The sequence below is a fragment of the Pleurodeles waltl genome, chromosome 2_2 (genome assembly GCF_031143425.1).
Source record: "Pleurodeles waltl isolate 20211129_DDA chromosome 2_2, aPleWal1.hap1.20221129, whole genome shotgun sequence".
Taxonomy (NCBI): domain Eukaryota; kingdom Metazoa; phylum Chordata; class Amphibia; order Caudata; family Salamandridae; genus Pleurodeles; species Pleurodeles waltl.
In genome coordinates this window covers 865031092-865051886 of record NC_090439.1, presented here as the reverse complement: position 1 = coordinate 865051886, position 20795 = coordinate 865031092, and the positions used below count along the sequence as shown (strand labels likewise).

General features: G+C 47.2%; 1 protein-coding gene across 2 annotated transcripts in view; it reads right to left on the bottom strand.

Moving 5' to 3' along the window:
* The window catches only part of CPQ (carboxypeptidase Q), a 1788882-nt gene that overhangs the window by 323723 nt on the left and 1444364 nt on the right, over positions 1-20795 (bottom strand). The window lies entirely within an intron of this gene.

Genomic DNA, 20795 nt, shown 5'->3' with positions numbered 1-20795 from the left:
AGGTACGTAAGTGTCATATTCAATACTCATAGCAAATTAAGAAAATGTATGGAGTACCAACCGCAATTAACCATATGGAAGCATGGCAATACATGTGGCATCACCATATGGTGTACACTGGGCAGAAACAAAACCGCATAGTTTAAAAGACTGGACACAGTTATTTACCATCCCATGCTCAATATAACTACTACATCACTGTCCAAGCCTGGTAAAAATCCAACAACTTTAAAAGGTGATCTAGACTAAACTCAATTTGTGACCAGAGAGGTATAACTTCTGGACCCCTGCACTTGATTTTTCTCTGATTCTGACTGTTCTTTGATTTGATTAAACCCATATCCTAATATTGAGAGGTAGCCAAAGTAATTGGCCACTTGGGTTCTACCTGGCCACCATCCAACAAACTATTTGTATAGATCTCTTTCAACAACCTCTTGGATTTCCTAAGTCTCATTTCCTATTTACACTGCTATATCATTTAAATCTATATCTTACAGTTTATTAGTATTAGTTATGAACTGTTAAAGGCTTTTAATTAGAGGCAATAATCTATATATGTGTCTGTGTGTGTGTTTTACGTTTTTTTTACTGAAGAGATTTGTCATTTGCACAAACTTCTTTGACTTTGATAACAATACTAACCTCAGCTTCACTACACACAAAGCGCACATGACCAAGAATGATAGGAGTCAACATTCTTGTGCATTGGCAATTTAGTTCTTCACTTCCCTGCTGTTGCTTGCCTTGCCATCCTTCTACCTTTCTACGCCCTACGTGCGTCTTGTGTCTACATTTCCTTCCTCTTCCCTTTTCAGAAGACCTCTACTTGCTACTTTGCATTTTCCAATATACACCCTCTGCCCATAATCGTCCTACACCACACCTGGTCCCACTTGCCAACAGCTCAACTGACATAATGTTCCTCTTCCTTTATGCAGTATTGCCCAATTCCATTTCCTTGTTTCCCTCCCCCCTCACTACTTTCCATTCTCTGTTACACCTTCCACTGTCTTCTTTCCCCCTCTCACTCTCCCCTGCTTCATATCCCTCCCCACTACTGTACAGAGCTCCACTGCTTAGATGCTTGGTTCATAATATAGACATTCAAATAGAAACCTACACACAAGGGAATAATTGATTATTCATCCATCAATCCAGGGGAAGGCGGTGTCTCTTTGGATACTTGGAGGAGCATTAATCATTTAGAATATTATTAATGGGTAAATAATGTCTTTATCTATTATACTTACTATCGATAAATGCTTCATGGACAAACTTTCAAACACTATCTTATAAGGAGGGCTGGTGCATCATAGGTAAAGCACTCATAGGTAATGCAGTGCTACGACACATCCTACTGAAAATGAACTCTTGTATTGTACTATGGTATGGTGAAAGGAAGAGCGATGAGAGGCACAGTTTCAGCTCTTCCAAACTCCAACTCAAGGACATATTAGAGATACAAAAATATGGACCTTTTGCCTAATTTTATCCGCTCAATATTTCAATGAACAATCTAATTGACTAAAACCTATACCAATACAGTTTTAAACATCCAAATGTAAGTGGTTTTGATGGAGCCTTTACAAATGGGGTTCTACTACCATAAACACAAAATCTTCAAGATTACCTTGTGGACTCTCTTTGAGACGGTTGGCATTTTAAGTAGCTTAAAACGTTCTGGTATGACTTGAAGCACTGCACCAAAGAACCAATGTCCCAAAACGGAATGGCAGCACAGGTTAATGGTAGCAGAACACATCACAGTTATAGAAAAGGGGATGGCTAGTACTACTGCCTCAGAGTTGATGTGGAAAGTGCAAGGCCAGGACACAACAGATCTTGAGGAAAAAGCAACCTCAGGCAAGCAACTGAATATACAGCTATGGATAACAAATATTGTCATGATAACTTGCATAAGTAGGCTGGATTTAGCAGGACAAATTGTAATTAGCACAAGGACCAGTGCCACTGATTTAGGATTTAAAACTAGCCTAACTTCAACCTAGCTTCCGTTGGATTTTTGTCGAAAGGAAGAAACAGCTCATGACAATCCTCATCAGAAAACTGGATTGGCAATTGCTATTTCCACCTGTCTCTGAGACCACCCGTTTAAGAGACTCCATGTATGCAAGCATTTGAGAGTGATTGACTGCTTCAAAGTCACAGTAGTCAGTGTTAGACTTGGCGCTTTCTGCAGGGTCATTACCAGACTTTTTGCCTTCACTTTCCCATTTTTTTCTTAATTTGTTTTGTTGCCCTTAGGGCTTTGTGCACTTTACCACTGCTAACCAGGGCTAAGGTGTGTGTGCTCCCTACTCTAAACATGGTAGAAATGGCTTATACCTAATTGGCATATTTAACTTACTTCTAAGTCCCTAGTAATGTGGCACTACATGAGCCCAGGGCCTATGAATTAAATACTAGTAGTGGGTCTGCAGCACTGATTATGCCACTCACTTAAGTAGCACATTAAACAGGTCTCAGGCCAGGGGCATGTCCAAGATGGTAACTGGAGCGGGAGCCTAAAACGGAGCTCTGCAACCGGCCGCTTGATTAACCTGAATAAAATCATCATTCTTGATCTGCTGCCTGCGGCCCGAGTGGCATCAGAAGCGAGGACCCGACAAACATTGCAGCAATGACAGCTGCTGTGGGAAAAATGGTGACGGAGGCCTAGCTGCGGCAGAGTGGGCCTAATGCGGAAAGTACAGACGCAACGAGGGGCTGTCGGAAATGAATCCCCCCACACGCCCAGCCAGGGCTGTTTGTGTGCTCCATGGGTGAATCTACAGCCGGCGGGAGTGGAGGAGCATCCGTGCCCGCGATAGCGGAGCATGCGGAAGCAGCCCGGTGATTGTGGGCATGGCGCGGGCCCATCGTGAAGGTACAACCACAGGGGGAAGGCGAGGTGGAGTGAGGCGGCTCTACAGCATGGGCTGGGCGCGCCTGAGGCACTCCGGGATGCCCCTGGAAACTGAGGCTATGACCTGCTTTACTGGGGGCCCTAAGGACGCCCGTAGGAGACCTCGGCAGGGAGGAGAGGCTGTGCTGACACCAGATGTGAGATCTGCACGGATCTCACTTGCAACCCAGGTGTGGATTGGCTTACCAGCAATGGCGCGACGCCGCAGCCAAGCAGTCAATTGCATCTGTGTGCAGCGCGAGGACCTGCGTGGGAGATTCACCAGTGGCCCCTGTGGAGAACTAGCCAGGAAGTGGAACGGAAGAAGAGGGGACACAGCGCATGAAGCAGGAGCGCTGGAAAGGTGAGCGAGTTCACTTGGTACTGGAGTGCATGATTCCTACTCGTCTGAGACTGTAAATTGTGAACTGACAGGAATTCTATTTAACAAAGTCACATCATGATTATAAAATGACTACCTAACAAAGCACCAGTTCGCTAACACCAGGAGCACCATGGAAGCCAAGACTCTGGATTAACGGGACACTTGCCTATTAAAGCATATATGACCGGAAATTACTCAAAACTAATGGCTATTTCTACAGTATATGCCCTGAGCCTACACTAAGATACCAAACCACTGGGATTAAATGCAAGATTGAACATGCCCACACTTCTACCTCTATCTATAGTGTTCGGGATTGAGACTCATTTCTTAGAGGGAGCTTTTCTCCAGGCCAGTGGAAAGGCCCAACCCGACCAGCATATTATGAACACCACACCGCCATCAGTTCCGGGGCGGTAACCACTATAGAGGGAAACACTCACTGGCAGCCCACAGAACATGCCAAAGCTGACATGGAGAAAGTTGGAAATAATTCCAGTGCTTCTCCTTGCCATATTCCTCCAGGACTGTGACCGCTGCCGACGATGACGACGGTAAGTCCCCCAGCCTAGCACACAAGGGAGGAAAGGGCACAATTACACACCCACCCACCCCACCAACACAGCAAAGCACATCCAACTCCTCCCACCACCCCAAGCCATACACACTCTATCAAAATTAGCTTACCAGACACAAGCCAACAATTACCTGCGCCAATGCACACACCTGTGCACACCACACCCCCACAGTTAAACGCTGCACAACGGCTCAATATAGCACCAACAGGCCTGCTGGACAGTAAATTTTAATTACAAAAAACTATTTACAAAAGGCCATTGGCCATTACAAAGTCCCGATAGGCAAAGATAGCCAACACTTCCCACCAAGTAAAGGAACACTCCACTGATAAGGGCCTTCAATGGGGCAGCTAGGCACCTCAGGGTCCAGGGGCAGGGGGTGGCAGGGGTGGGGACTCAGGTTTGGAAGGGAGGGTCTTGTGTATAGGTTCTGGAGGAGGAGAGGGTTTGGGCTTGCCCTTGGGAAGAGGATGAGTGGGCCTGGACCGGGGGTGGCAGAGGGACCAGGGGCAACATGGGCCTTCTTCTCTGGGGAAGGGGTACGGGGATGGGTAGTGTGGACTGCAGAAGACTTGGATGAGGAAGGAGTGGGTTTCTGGAGGCCAAGGGAACGTTTAGGGACAAGACGGGGTGGGCCAGTGGGTTCGAACAGGTCAACATGGGAGAGGGAAAGCTTACAAGGTGCAGCTGGGGGGTTTTGGAGACAGGTTTGGGAGTGGAGGTTGAGGGAGTGGAGGTATGAGGTATGGGTCTGCTGTGCTTGGATGCAGGTGTCTGTACAGTATGCCCATGTTTGGTGGATGTGTGTGGAGTGGATGTCTGGGAGCGTTTCTGGGTCCTGGGAGGAGGGGGGTGGACAAGGTGGGGGAGGTGTCTGCCTTTGAATACTGGGTGTGTGCCTGCATGTGGTGGGACGTGTGGTGCTTGTGTTTGTCTTCATGCTTCTTGGGTGTTGATTTGGGTGCATGGCTGTCTGGATGTGTACTTGGGATGGGAGAGGGAAGTAGGGTATTGGAAGGGGTAGAGGTTGTGAAAGACCAGGGACACTGGCTGCCATCAAAGAGGAAGCCACAGCCTGAAAAGATCTCTGGAGGCCAGACCTGGCACCGTGAATGCCTTCCAGGAACGCATTGCATTGCTGCATCTGGGATGCCAGCCCCTGGATGGCATTCACAATGGTTGTCTGACCAACAGAGATGCTTCTTGGGAGGTCAATAGCCTCCTCAGTGAGGGCAGCAGGGCTAACAGTGGCAGGAGATGAGGTGCCTGGGGCGAAGGAGACGCCCACCCTCTTTGGTGAACGGGCACGGGCTACACACTAGGGAGCTACTGGGAGGGTGGTGATGGTATGGGGGTGGCGGAAGATGACAAGGAATGGCTGGGCCCAGTAGGTTCCACCACCACCAGGGAGCTGCCATCGTCGGAGATGTCTGAGTCACTACCCCCAGTGGTAGTTGCCTCCCCATGGTACTCCTCTCCAACACACTGGTCCCCTTGGCGTCAGTGGACTCTGCCTCCTGGGAACCGGGGGCTGCAGCATCCCCACTCGCCGGTGCCTCAGCTCCCTCACCAGATGATGCTAAAGCAAACAAGGACACAAGAGCACGGGGGGACAATAAAAGAAAGAAGTAGGTCAAATCTAGATCAAAATTACCTGTTGGCACACATACACCCCCACCCATCTCATTCACTAACCCCAAGCAGACAGAATAATTCACCTGAATGTGCCCCTGACTGCTTGGCAACATCCCACAGTACACTACATGACCATCCTGGCCCTCTGCTCCGAAACACTTTGCAATGGGACACAATGAGAGATGTTGGCAAGACAACAAATCTGCTAATCCATGAGGCTACATCTAAACCAATAGCCCAAAGAGGGAACCCCTCTAAGGCCTACATTCCCAGCCATATCTACCTAAGGACACTATCCCACAGACGTAGAGGGGGACAAGACTGTAGGGACACACTTGTCTATGGGCCTGCTGCTACACTGCATGAACCCCATGGCACCTAACTACACTCAGCATAGTAGCATCACATTAGTGTAGGTACTCACCCCCTTGTGGCTGCTGTGCTGCCTTCAAATGTCCATCCAAATCGGGATAGGCCACCACCAGTATCCGGGCCATTAGGGGGGTCAGGGTGTGACGGGTACCTCTCCCTCGTTGGGAGGCCGTCACCAGCTGGACCTCTCCGATCTTCCTGGCCCAGCACTGCAGGTCCTCCCACCGCTTCCTGCAGTCGGTGCTCTGCCGGTTGTAGACCCCCAGGGTCCGCAATTCCTTGGCGATGGCTTGCCACATTCCTTTCTTCTGATGGGCGCTGACCTGCATGGGACACACAGAGTAATGAAACAGATGTCAGTGTGGGTGCCCCATATACAAATGCCATGCCAGTTTGACCTCACATGGCCCATGCAGACACACATATTGACAATAGCCAAGACAACAACTGCCAGACACATCATGGGTAAGCATCCACACAGACAACAAAAATGCCTACAGGCATCCGCCACATTCACACACATTCAAGAGACTAATAGCAACTTACATGAGCCTCTGGTCACCATGCAGCTTCGCCTACAGGGGTAGGACCCCATCCACCAGCTTCTCAAGCTCCTCCACGGTGAAGGCTGGGGCCCGTTCCCCTGTGACATGTGCCATTCTAAGAACCAGAGTCAGGACACAGCAGCTCACGCAGTGGAGTTACGTTTCTCTCGAGTCAATTGGCAAGGGCATAGTAAAATGGTGGTATTTACCGCAGCGGTGTGCACCGTCACCGCCACCAGTGATCATGATTGGCCCTGCTTCCCCATAGACGCCAATATTATCCAATGAAGAGGTGTATGGTGGTGAACACCGCCCACCACCATGATGACTAACGCCAGCGGAATGTAGTCACTTCCTACACTACACTACCTGTAGGGCAGGGGTCCTAATCCATGGCTCCATTCCCTCTCCCCTTTGTCGAGTAATGGTATGAACAGTGATCCTCCTCATGGAATCATAGTGGGAAGTATGCCCACACTCTGATGCAATGCAGAATACACACCACACCAAACAATACCCAGACAGGATTACAAAGTTCTCTGCATCTGTGTGAGGGGCAATAGTGTTGCATGTACAAGTTGAATTGTGGAATATTGTGACTGAAGTGTTTGTGGCAAATAAATGTGTCTCTATTCCCCCCCCATAGGTACAGACCAATGTGGCGAGGGAGGGCCCCATCTGTTTACAGGCCGTGGTTGATCTGGCCACCATGGAGGAACGTCACATTATCACTTACAGCCTGAATCGAGCCACTATACTGGAACTCTGTGCACTAATGGAGTCTGTTCTGATGTCAGCTAATAGGAATCCCCATGCCATCCCAACAACTGTGCAGGTACTATCTGTGCTACATTTTCTGGCCACAGGCTCATTCCAAGTGACAGTGGGCGTGGCAGCCGGAGTATCTCAGCCAATGTTCAGCCACGTCCTGTCAACATTTTTGGATTCCTTTGTGCAACACCTGCAGAGTTATGTCCAGTTTCCCCAAAGGGCTGATCTCAGCTCCATCAAATTTGGATTTTATGCGTTTCCAAATATTCCCCACGTGATAGGTGCCATTGATGGTACCCACATAGCCCTCATACCTCCAAGAGTAAATGAACAGGTGTACAGAAATTGTAAAAACTTTCACTCCATTAATGTCCACTTGGTGTGTGCAGCCATTACTCATGTCAATGCAAGGTTCCTAGGATCAGTCCATGACTCCTTTGCCCTGAGAAACAGCAGTGTGAAACACTTAATGGGACAGCTACAGGGGGACAGAGCTTGGCTCATAGGTGAGTGTGTATGACACTGGATCAGTTACATAGCTGCCAGGCAGGCTGTATGCAAATATATTTTGTGTGTTTCAACCCTCTTTCACCCAATTTTCCTGGGGCTTCTGGCTACCCAAACATGCAATGGATCTTTACACCTGTGAGAAATCCCAGGACAGATGCAGAAATCCATTATAATGAGGTACATGGTCACATTAGGAGGGTTACTGAGAGGACCATAGGACTCCTGAAGGCAAGATTTTGCTGCCTTCATCTCTCTGGAGGATCCCTGTGCTCTAACCCTGACAAGGTGTGTCAGATAGTGGTGGCCTGCTGCATGCTGTACAACGTGGCTCTGAGGAAAGCTATTCCAGTAGTGGATGAGGTAGATGCTGTTCAACCACCCCTGCCACCTCAGAGGATGGATGAGAGTGATGGGAATGAGGAGGGGGAAGACATCAACTCCAGGACCCAGCTAATCCGGCTGGACTTCCAGTGACTCTCAGGTAGGGTTCCCTGTTACCAGTGGGTTTACTGCATTGTTTCAGGATGACTTATATGCAAAGTGTTGTGGTGTTCCTTACCAGTGATGTGTACACCTCAAGTGTGAAGAAGGAGATGTGTGTTACAGCAATGGAATGTACAGTGTGACCTACTTCGAACACTTCAGTCCATTAGACCCCCTCATGGAATAAAACAGCATTTTGATGGAAACTGGCTACTATATTCACATTTAGATTTGTTTGCTCATATTAATGAAGGACAGATATTTTGAGTGCACAGGTGCATTTATTTAAACAAAAAACACCCATGACTGATGGGACAGTGTAAGGGAGTGGGCACATGGTGAACATTATACTCAGGCACAATTCCACAGCTGTTGGTTGCACAGGGGCATAGTCCATGGGGCCACAGGAAGATGGTGAAATGGCAGTGGCATGTCGACAAGGTAGCTCAGTGGCACACAAGGGAGGCATTTCAGGGCAGAGTCACTTCCTGGCAGTGGACTTGGTCTTGGCTGGCGTTTCACAGGGATGTCTGGGTCTGAGAGCACGTTTGCGAGGGGGAAGCTGGGGTGCAATGGAAGGGGTGCTGGTGTCCTGTGAGTCCTCTGGCAGTGCCACCTGTCCACTAGCAGCTGCAGATGTGGATGGCAGGGCATTCTCCTGGCTAGTGTAAGGGGCCTGCTGGTGGGTGGAGGAGGCGCTGCAGCACCCCTGCAATGGTAGCCATGGTAGCACTGAGATTTCCATTGCTTCATGACCTCGGGATGGTGTGCTACCTGCAGACTCTGATTCTCCTCCAGCGTGGACAGGATCTGGGCCATCCTGTCCTGGGAATGGTGGTATGCTCCCAGAACCTCAGCAAAGGCCTCCTGGGCTGCAGCATCCCTCCTTGGGCCACCCCCTGACCCACTGCTCCTGTCCCAATGGCCCTAGACCCTGTACCTGTGTCCCCTGCACAGGTCTGGCAGTCCTACTTACACTGGGCCCATCATCATCCTGCCTAGTGATGGATGGAGACTCAGGACTCTGTACTTGTGGGCAGCCAGTCTGTGGCCTGGAGACACAGGTGTGGGGGTGTTGGTCCAGAGCTGATGTTGGTGGCTGAGTGGTAAAGGTGTCAGTGGTGTCCTGGGTGGGGCTACTAGAGGGTGAGTGTCCAGGGCTGTGGGATAGGCCAGGGTTCTCCTCCATGTCCAGACATCCCTTTGCACTCTGAATCGGGCCTTCGTCTTCAGGGGGAGTACTGGCATTCCTTGACATCTCCATCTGAGTGTCATGGGTGGTGGTGCCTGTGTGTGTGAGAACAGAGATGTGGGTGTCCTGCACTTTCATGTCCCTTGCAGCACTGCTTAGGAGTTATTGGTGGTTCCATTCCCATGTGGTAGCATGCACGGTCCCTTGGTGTTCTTTTGGATGCATTTGGTAAGGGGGGAGTGGTGCATTCTGGGTGTAGTGGTTCTCCTGCCATTTCATGCATGGGTTTGTGACTGTGCACAGGGGGCTGTATAGTGAATTGTATGGGGGTTGTGGGCATGCATGGGACATGAGTAGGAGTGTGTGGGTGTTGTGGGCTGGGTAGAGGATGGGGGCATGGTGGTAGTGAGAGGGATGGGGTGATACATGCATTGCTGGAGTAGTTGACTTACCGAAGTGCAGTCCTCCAGGGAGTACAGTGAGGCCCTCTGGGTGCAGGATATCCATGACCCTCTCCTCCCAGTCGGTGTATTCAGGGGAAGGAGGTAGGGGACCACTGCATTCTTCTGTATGGGGATGTTGTGTCATGATGCCATGGACCTCACCTTCTCCCGCAGGTCGTTCCATCTCTTCCTGATGTCATACCTTGTGCGTGGATGGATTACTACTGAGTTGACCTTGTTGACTATCCTCTGCCATAGCTCTATCTTCTTGACCAAGGGCATCTGCTGCACCTGTGCCCCAAATAGCTGCGGCTCGATCCGGAGTATTTCGTCCACCATGGTCCTCAGCTCCCTGTCGGTGAAGCAGGGGTGCTTAAGGGGTGCCATGGTGTGTTTTGTCGGTGTTGTGTTGTGTGTGTGACTTGTGTGATGGTTGTTTGTATGTGTGTTGTGGTGTGGTTTTCTGTGGTGCTGTTGGTGTTGCAAAGGATTGTGAGCTGTGTGTGAGTGTGTTTTAGAGTGGTGTGGATGTGTGTCAGCTGTGTGGTTTTCAAATTTGCCAATGTGTGCTTCTGTTGTTGGCGGTTCCCATTTCTGAGCCCCGTTCCACATCCACTGTCCGCCGCGCTGATTTGTGCATCATTATTTGGTGGGTGGTGGGGTTTGTAGGGATGGCGGTGGCAGGGTGCTGTGTCTTGCCTTTCCGCCGTTGTTGGCCCTGGCAGTGAGTGGAGGTTGTCAATTTTTGGGCAGATTTTTTTACATCATTATTCGGCGGTGTGCAGTCCACTGCCACCAGCGGTCTTTTGTTCACCGTCAGCATGGCGGTCGGAGGTGATTAACGCCAAGTTCATAATGAGGACCCAAATCTCTTTTCAATAGAACAGGCCCACAGAGTCTCGGGACGACCACCGCCACCGGATGCCTCTCCTCGACCATTGATACCCCACCTCATCAACTACCGCAACAGAGATTTAATACTTCAATGCTCTCGCAATCATGGTCCTTGGAAATTTGAGGACGCAAATATCACCACATATCCAGACTTCACAGCGGAGGTCCAGAAAAAAAGGAACTCTTTCTTTGTAGTTAAACAACAGCTCCACGAAAATAATATAAAATATGCATTGCTGCGCATGATTGATGGGGCAAAAACACATATTTTCACTACCCCTAAGGGGGCTTGGACATGGCTTCATGCTAAGGGCCTAGCCCAGCTTTCTAACGAGGGAGACAAAGAGTCACAGTGGTTATTCCCGCACAAGCGGAAGCGCCGTACGAGATCAAGGCCTGGTCCTACAAGGGCACAGGCTACGGAAGAACAAGCGAGGGCATCACTGGAGGCCATACAGCTCACATCAAATTCTTTTGCTGCACTTCAGACGCCATCAGAATCTAACTCAGATCACGCTAACTAAAGTGATTCCGCTGACACTTGCAGCAACCCAACTTTTACTCCCTGGTCTGCTGACGATTTATAAACAGGATTGGATACGATGGGAACAACTGGAACAAATAAATATCCATACCAAGAGTGCAACCACCTGGAGTTACACACTACCCTGGCGTGACGTCTGGTAAGATCCACAATAAACGGAAGGACAGATAGATAACATGCAGACTGCGCAGCCGCTCATAAGCTGCAACCACTACTTATTCCACGCTGGGCTTCTCGGATGGAGTGTCTGAGGCCTTGTGTCCCGACCTACCGCCTGGGGTCCCTGCTGAGGGCAGGGAGCTAAAATCGTACACATATAATTTCAACACCCAAAGTTGACTGCCGACCATATAATATAGCCTATGGGCTGGACAAAGGAAGTGAGTCAGCTTTTATTTCTCCACACAAAACTCACCGTATGGAATGGTTCTATTTCAAATATGTTCATTGTTAGGATCGCCGTTATGGAATGGTAGATAATGGTTATCACAACGTGCTCCGTTTGGGCGCGTTGCTATTTTTATCCATTTTTCACACTAAGCACAAGACTGCACAATGTCAGGGGAGGGGGAGAAATGAGAGGGAGAGGACAAATGAGATGGAGGCATCAGACTGTGACGCCGCGAAGACCAGCAGCGCCTCACTTACAGGCCGCTGTCAGATCGGCGGTCCGCATCTCAGACGTCCATTTCTGCTGCGGTCCGCTTTTTCGCTAAACTTTCCCTTTGGTCACTGTTTACGTTGCCCTCACTCTTTAACTTCTTAAGTTGCTTACCTGTTCTTGCTGTTTTCCTCTTTTCTTCTTTTTTCTTCCTTTTTTCTTTTCCTTGCCTTAGCCATGTTTCTTGTTCCCAAGAGTCTGTGTTCCTTTCCCTGCATGCTTTGCTCACTACCTTTCTATAATATGGCTATTTTTCCATTCACCTGAATGTGGTCTTTCCCAATCCAAGATGGTGTCTTCAATATTTCCTGCATGTCACTTTCCTGTTTGTCAGTATATAAGGACAGTTGGTCTTCTGTTCCTTGAGTTGCAAACACTTCCTTCGTGGTTGTGCTCCTCACTCCCATATCCTGTGATTTTGCCTGCAGCTTGTTCCAGTTCTTTTCTGTGCTTTTGTTCTTCTTTATTCAGGAGTCCTTGATTCTGAGCTTTGTCCCACGTTGGTTTTTTTTCCTCTGGGACTCCTTCTGGAAGTTAGGGCATGCTTGGTATTTTATTATCAGCACAACCCTGGCTACTAAAAAGGGTCGCCCCTAACTTGTTCAATCCAGAACAAGCATGAAACCAAGTGGTGCCCAGAGACTGGCTGATTATAGTGGTAAGAAGCACTCAAGTCGTGACACAGACATACCACATATGTAGGTTCAGCATATGCATGCTCCAAGAAACACACTTAACGGAGACCGGACTTTCTAGGCTTAGTCGAAACTGGAGGGGGCAAGTACATGGCACCACTGTCTCCACATTTGTGAGGGGAGTGCTGAAATGGCTAGCACCAAGTGTCCCATATACACCGGAATGCACCCGTAAGGACCCTAATGGTCGGTACGTGATAATAGAAGGGTTGCTAGACGGAATGCAATTGATTCTGGTCGGTATATATACTCCTAATTCCATCCATAGAGAATTCTTGAGTGGGATTACACCTGGCCTGTTTTGAGACCCATCAGAGGTTGCTCTCTGGGGAGGGGATTTTAACTGTGTTCCAGACATACTAATGGATAGATCGCACCCAACGTTGCAGGAAGTATTGTGCACGAAAACCTCTCAGATGTTTCAGAATTGGTAGCGAGTACTCTTTTTAGTCTCCTGTCCACGATCTCCACGCAAGAATAGATTTATTCCTAGGGCCCACGACGTAAGTACAGAAATCAACACGATCTGTGTACTTAGCTCGAACCATATCTGATCATAGCCCGTTGAAGCTGAGTTTACATCGGGGCAGACCTAGTATGAAGATCCCGACCTGGCACCTGCAGGTAGAAACACTGACAGATCCTACCTTCCACCAAGAATTGGCCACCTGTATTTCCACATACTTTACACAAAACCATAACTCTACACATCTCCGTGCTACTGAATGGGATGCGCACAAGGTGGTGGTACGGGGGCGGTGCCTCACTGCATCTGTGGGGGTTCGCTGAGTATTACATTAGGAAGTGTCTGCACTAGAAGTTCAGCTTCGCTCAGCTGAAACAGCTGTAGCAAATCGGACTGCCAACCTAGACCTCCTCTAGGGCTTACGGGAACAGCATAAAGAGGCTGACGTGAGACTGTGCAAACACGATTTCTGGCATTACATGATGTGGCAACATGCTGAGTGTGACAGATTGGGCCGTCTATTGCCGTGGCTAGTAAAGGAGACCCCTAAGTATACCCCCTTTGGGGCAATTCAATAAGAAAGCGGCATAGTTCTCACTACACAGCATTAAAAAATTATTACTTGTCACTATATGTGGCAGCTGAGCCACTATCAGCAACACAAATAACCACTTTTTTCGACCCTATTTCTCTACCCCAAGTCCGCATGTCCCACGTTTAGGACTTAGATGCACCAATTAGGATGGAAGAAATTTGCACCGCTCTAAGGTAATTAGCATGCAATAAAGCCCCGGATTCGACGGCTTACTGAGGCATACTCGTCTGGTAAATTACCACAGACACTGCTTGAGGCACTTATTGTAATCTTACCAAAGCCTGGCCGCAATCCCCTCGACGTGAGATCCTACAGACCGCTCTCCCTATAAAATTGGGATTGTAAAATCCTGGGGAAACTCCTAGCAAACAGACTCCTACCTTTAATGCCAGATTTGATACATGAGGACCATTCAGGCTTTTTTTCCAGACACAAAACCTTTTTAAATATCAGAAGACTGCTCCGACTTATTCACAATAATACTCAAGATGATAATGGGAGGGTGGCTGCTTCCCTTGATATTGAAAAAGCATTTGATACGCTCAGTTGGAATCACTTATTTACAACACTGAGCCGCATAGGGTTTGGGTCTGGGTTTCTGAGATGGGTGAGGGTACAAATAGGTAACATTATATCAGATAGCTTCCCTATCTGTAGAGGCACTCAACAGGGTTGTCTGCTCTCATCACTATAGTTCGTCCTGGCGATGGAGCCATTAGCGACACACCTAAGACAGAAGGCGGAACAATGGGGGATTAGGGAGTTCCCGAACTTCCACATCATCTCCCTATATGCATATGATGCCTTAATTTATCTACAAGATCATGTGGCGGCGGTCTCTGGGGTGATATATCTCTTGAACACCTTTGGAATAATATCGGGACTAAAGGTTAACTAGTCAAAATACTGTTTTTTCCCCATGTCTCCTGTTCCCCCGGAGGCCCAACTGGCTCTCCCCCATTACTATTAAGTTGGTGTCATACCACGTTTAAATATCTAGGAGTGTGGATATATCACTCCTTGCAAGACCTGAGAAAAGGTAACCTGGATAGGGCGGTATGAAGTATTTGCAGATCGCTCTCCTTCTGGTGCTCACTCCCGCTGTCACTGAGGGGAAGAGTGGCTATAGCCAATATGCTGGTTCTCCCTAGACTACTATATTACTTCGCAGCAGTTCTAATTGTCCTCCCGAAATCACTTTTCTGAATGTTAAATAGTTTACTTACTGAATTACTCTGGGGGAAGAATAGATGCTGAGTAGCCTTAAATACTACACAGCGCCCTATCGACAACGGTGGCCTAGGTATGCCTAATCTTGAGCTTTACTACGATGCGGCGCAGCTGCAATGGCTGTTGTGATGGATGGGTAACTCCCAAAATTCAGATAAAGCATATGTGTTGAACTTTCTTGGTATGACCCCAGTATACACCTGGCTGATAGACAGGAAATGCCCCCCCACGCGCAGATCCTTACTATTGAATACAGCTAGAATTTGTTGGAATAGATATGTACACAAACCTCTATGGACACACTGTATACCTCATTAATAGCTATAGTGCACCGACCAGCTGCTAGAAATACACTGAGACACTGTGCCATGACCCCATGGACGGCTGCCAATCTTGTTACAGTGGGAGATTTTTTCGTAGACAGTACACTGTTGATTTTTGAGGAACTTAGAAAATCCAATAACCTCCACGCAGGATTATTCCTATCATATTGCAAGATTAGGTGACTTATACATAGCACATGGAGGAATGGCAACTTGGAGCCCATAACCTCACAGGTACTTACAATACTATTATGAAACCCAGGGACCAGTAAAGTCATCTCTGTACTATATATCACCTTGAACAAAGCACACTGCATGGGTGTTTAAAATGCCCACGGCCAATGAAATGAAGTACTTCCCCAGCCCCTACTGCAGGGCTCATGGGAGTCTACATTAGCTGGGGTTAATGGGTTGTCACATAACCCCAGACTTCATTTTACCCAATTTAATTACTTACATCAAACGTACCTGTCCCCCTCCCACATTAAACGCATGTTCCCGTTGGCCGACCCTAAATGTACAAGATGCAGCTTAAGAGAAGCCAGTATCATATGGTATGAGATCGCGACCCACTACAATTGTCCTGCCATCAAGTAACAGAGATCGCAGCTGACATAACAGCCCCAGCCCTCCACAGAAATGGTTCACAATCGCTATAAATGTAATTGTGCAATCTATGTCACTTTTCTATGTTTAAGTTGTTACTTCTTTGTATATAACTCTTCTCTCATTTGTTTACTGCAAGTATAAAAGGCAGAGCAAAACTAAATAAAAATATATATTTTTTAAAACAGGTCTCAGGCCTACCACTGCAGAGCCTGTGTGTGACATTTTTACCTGGCAAAATAAAGCCTTTGCCAGGCCCAAATCTTCTTTTTTTAATAGATATGTCATCCTTAGGGAAGGCATGGTAAGCCTACACCTACTTTTACATTTTACATGTCCTGGTAGTAAAAACTCTTAAAGGTGTTGTTCATTACTGCAAGGCCTATTTCTCCCATAGTATCACATTGGACTTCCCTTATTGGACTTTATAAGTGAAATTTCTAAATGGGAAGAGATAACCGGGTTCACGTTTGGTGTCTCTGGAATCACAATTTAAAATCCTAACTTATGGAGCAATCGGATTTTAAATTACAATTCTGAAAAGGCCACCTTTTAGAAAGGTAGCAAGTTCTTGCCTTAGCCATTTAGTGTCTGTAGCCTGTCTCTGGTATCATGACTGGTTGTAGTTGACAGTTGAGCTTTGTATATTCCTCCTGGAAAACCACACACAACAGGGAGCTTAGATGTGCCTGGGTGAGCCATTACTGGCAGGATGGAGGCAAGAGATGTGTGTGGAGACACAAAGGGCTGCATACCCATTATAATTGGTCTGGAGCCAGGGCAGGGAAGGCAAGATGCATGGGGCCTTCAAAAAGAACCTTCTCCCCCACTTCAAAGGCTCAAATGGGTATAAATACTGGACCTCAAGCACCTACTCTTTAGTACACTTCTGGACCTGTGGATCCTCTGCCAGGAAGGAGGACTGCAGTGCTGGTACAAGAAATGCCACTCTGCTGGACTCCTGCTTTAAAGGCAGCAGTCTAACATAAGCCACCGTAGCCCCCACTCCAGGGGCCCCATCACAATAGCTGGCACTGTGCAGCGGGCCCCTGGCCGGAGAACTCCTGGCTGTATCTAGGGGTAGGTGGGCCCACCTTAATGTACTTTGCATTGGGGACCCCCTCAAGGTTTGTTATGCCACTGCCTAAAGGAACTGCTGCCCTGCTGTGCTGACCTGCTGCCCTGATGCCTAGGGAAGAAGAAATGGAATGGAGAGTGACTCACAAAGTTTGTCTGTTGGCCTCCTGCTCTGAGCCTTAGGGAAGTAAAAGGTTCCCCAACCTGCTCCTGGACCCAACTGCAGCGGCCTCCTGACCCTCAAGTGGTACCTCTCAGGCCCTGGACCCCTTGTGTGGCTCATGGGCTCTTTAAATCAAGCTTTTTGGCTTTTCACGACTGTGAACATGCCTGTTCGCACCGGAACCACACCTCTTGCACCAAAGTTCAGCGCAAGCCTCTGCAAACCCGACTCTTCATTCAGCAAACATTGATTTGATTACCCATGGAGGACTGCCACTGTGAAGCTCCAGCTTGCCTGGCCTGCTCTTCGTGCTATGCAAACCACCACCCTCAATGCTCTCCTTGCTTCCTGGAACATTCTCCAAAGCAAATGGGACTCTTGGCACAAAACTTGTGAAAGTAAAGCTTCAGCAGGACCAATATGGGACTGTATCCGACCCTCACGCCATCACAGTTGGCTTGAACATTTGACTTTGACCCAGTCCAGCGTGGCCAGATAGCTGCAGTTGGTGCTTTATGCTTTTAGGCACTGTATTGCAGTTTATTCCTTAAAAATTCATATCTCATGGTTAGACTATTGTGCTTTTGGTCATTTTTTAATTAAATTACGCTAAATTTTTCTAACGCAGTGTGGAGTGTTTTTGTGCATTATTTCACTGTTTTACTGTTTCAAATGTTACACAAATACTTTACACATTGCCAGTAATGTAAGCCTGACTGTTCTGTGCCAAGCTACCAGGGTGTTCAACACAGGTTAATTTTAGATTACTTCTTTCTTACCCTGACAAGGATTGTGGCTGCTGCTCGACTAGGGCTCACACCACAGTCAAACTTAAACAACTGTCTTACAATCAGCCTTAACAGCTTTCCCATGGAAGGCATCAGATGTCAGAATTACCAGAATTATGAATCAGGCAATTTAAATTCAGGTTGTAAGTAGGCACATGGCTTAAAGAGTCCTCCTGAGATCAAGTGATCAATTGTTTGAATTCCCCTGTTTGTGCTAATAAGGCAGGACACAGTAGATTTGTCAACAATAATTTTCTTGTTGCCGCATGAAGGAACTTTTGCATTGAGTTGTGCACAAAATATACTGGAAAAAAATGATCCCCGTTGTCTCTGTCCTGGGCCTCCATTGCCAAAAATATAATAAAGACAGCACAGCATAGGATTGCTTTTACCACGTGAATCCACACTGGAACTTCAGCTTAAGTGGGGACCACATATTTAGCTCGAGGTACTTCCAGGTGTGTGAGGCATCAACCACCAGTCTCATGGAATTCATATAGTTTCAAAGCCTTTAAATAGGGTCATATGGTATGCCTGAGAAACATTTAGATTTTCTGCTTTAAGAATTTGAGGAGGTCTGTAGGTAGTATTCGTAGGACCGTGGCAAAGAGATATTTGAAGCAGGGTGCAACTTTAATTTTTATTATTTGTATTCATCCCAACAAAGTGAATTTTGCCTATCAGACCAAAAACAGAACTCAAGTTCCATATTTGGTCTGATAGGCAAAATTCACATTGTTGGGATGAAAACAAATAATAAAAATTAAATTTATCAAGTAAAGGGAATAGATTTTCCCTTGCCATGTGTTTGAGGCCCATCTGTGAGGTATCCATTACTGATGACTTGCTAGAATCCAACAGTTTTTACAGTAAGTCAAATCTTTGAACACTTTAGACATCCTGTCAATCATGACTATCACAATTTACAGATCCAAGTTAATCCAAAGTGAATGTCCCATTTTCTCAGGATAGGTCAAAGGACCAAGAACGTCTTTCTTTTCATTTTGGTGGAAAAAATAATTCTGATATACATATTTTGTCTTCCTCATGTTGGAGAGGTCAATGCTTCTTGGTGGGCATTATAACTTGCCATGCCTGCTGGTGGCACAGGATGCTACCAATTATTTATCAGTTTGTAAGCTCTGATGTAAAGTGATGAGAAAGGCTATCATATCATATCTTTCAGGCTGTTCAGGAACTCCTGAAAAGTGAATCTTATCTCTCTGATCTCTGTCTTACAGATCAATCAATTTTTTATGAGGTTCAAATGGTACTATTCACAGTCAATCAATATCACAAATCATTGGTGTATGGTGGCTAGACACAGTATATGGGAATCCTAGAGATTGTATAACTCCAGGAAGGAAGAGGAAGACTTTTTGATTCCAGGTGTTGCAAAGACCATACTTCTCGTTTCTCCCTGGTTTTGCACAGAAGCACCACATGATCTCTTAATAAACCATTATTTTATCTGCATATGATCTCACTCCCTATTAAAGCGTAAGAACAAAAGTCCTGTCACTTTTTGTGAAGTGATCAGGTGCAAAGGTCATGCAATACCACCCCCTGGTGCAGTGGGAACTCTTCTATAGGTGAGTTGGGATGTTGCCCTCCTACTGCGAGCTATCACACCCAAAAGACATTATGCTGTTTGAGTTTGTATTTGCTTCCCCACTACTGCATTTCAAAGTCTTTTGCCACATGGCAGGGTTGTGCTGCACTTACCTGGAATTAGGTGTGTGGAAGCCTGCAAGTGTGTGGCCCACAATAATGACTTCAAAGGATTATGAGTCACTTGAGACAGTAAAGAGCAGTGAGTATGTGCAGCTGACCGGTGTCTTGCAACAGCCAGCCTGACATGCTTACTTCAGCCTTCTGTAAAACTGTATCTGTGAGCCAGGAGAACCACGGCAAAGTCCCTTGTTTCTGATGGAGTGATGGGTTCATCTGTCCAGACAATCTTAGCTCTGCTCTCATTCTAGTTATTAGAATAAAGAGCATGACAGCAGTGTCAGAATCGATAGGTGGGCTATGCTTGGCAAAAAACTCCAGCATGCCACTGCACATGATAGGCAAGCAGCATGGGGAGTGTGAGGACTACTACAGCATATTGAGATACTGTGGATCTTTATTTTGAAGCCATACAGTGATTGGCTATGTTTCTGTGACTGTCTCCCTGACGACCAGCAGGAGAGAGCACTGCCACTGAGAGAGAAGCCTGCTCATCTGGGGCACGTTGAGCACATATGCACAGGGCAGGCTCAGTGAAGCAGTGAGGCAGTACCTAAGCAGACATTTTTGGGGCTTAAGACCACTTTGTAAATACAGCCCATTTACACGCATCACTTTGCATGAAAGGGGCGTGCAATGGGTGTTGCTGTGGGTGTTCTACTGCAACATTCACTGCATTTTGACACTGCCCCATATTTATGAGGATTTGTAATCCTGAGGCAGCGACAAAAACTAACGCCACCCCTGGCGCAATGAGGAGAAATACTTTAATTTCTCCTCGTTCTTGCTTTTCTTATGTGTGCTGCATTCTGAAAATGCCATTAATGATTGTTTATGTGCAGGAAGGTATCCTTCTTGCACATAAATAATCATTCCCTGCAACAGAGGCACCCTTGCACTATGGTGAAAGGGTGCCTATGTTGGCGCTATGCTGCTAATTTTAGCACAGCGCTAGGGAAAATACAGGGGTGCACCGTATTGTATTAAATATGGCGCATCCCTGCATTTCTGAAGTGATGCTGTGCTGCGCCACTTCTTAGTAAATGAGGCCTAGCATTTGCTAAGTCTAGGCATAGCCTCAGTGGGATATCCAGGCACCAGTGTGCTGTTAGTCATTTTCAGAGTTGCTTATGTGAAGTGTAGCTTCCTGTTCACTCTGTTTTATCTATGCTGTCTTTTTTAACTGGACAATTTAGTAAA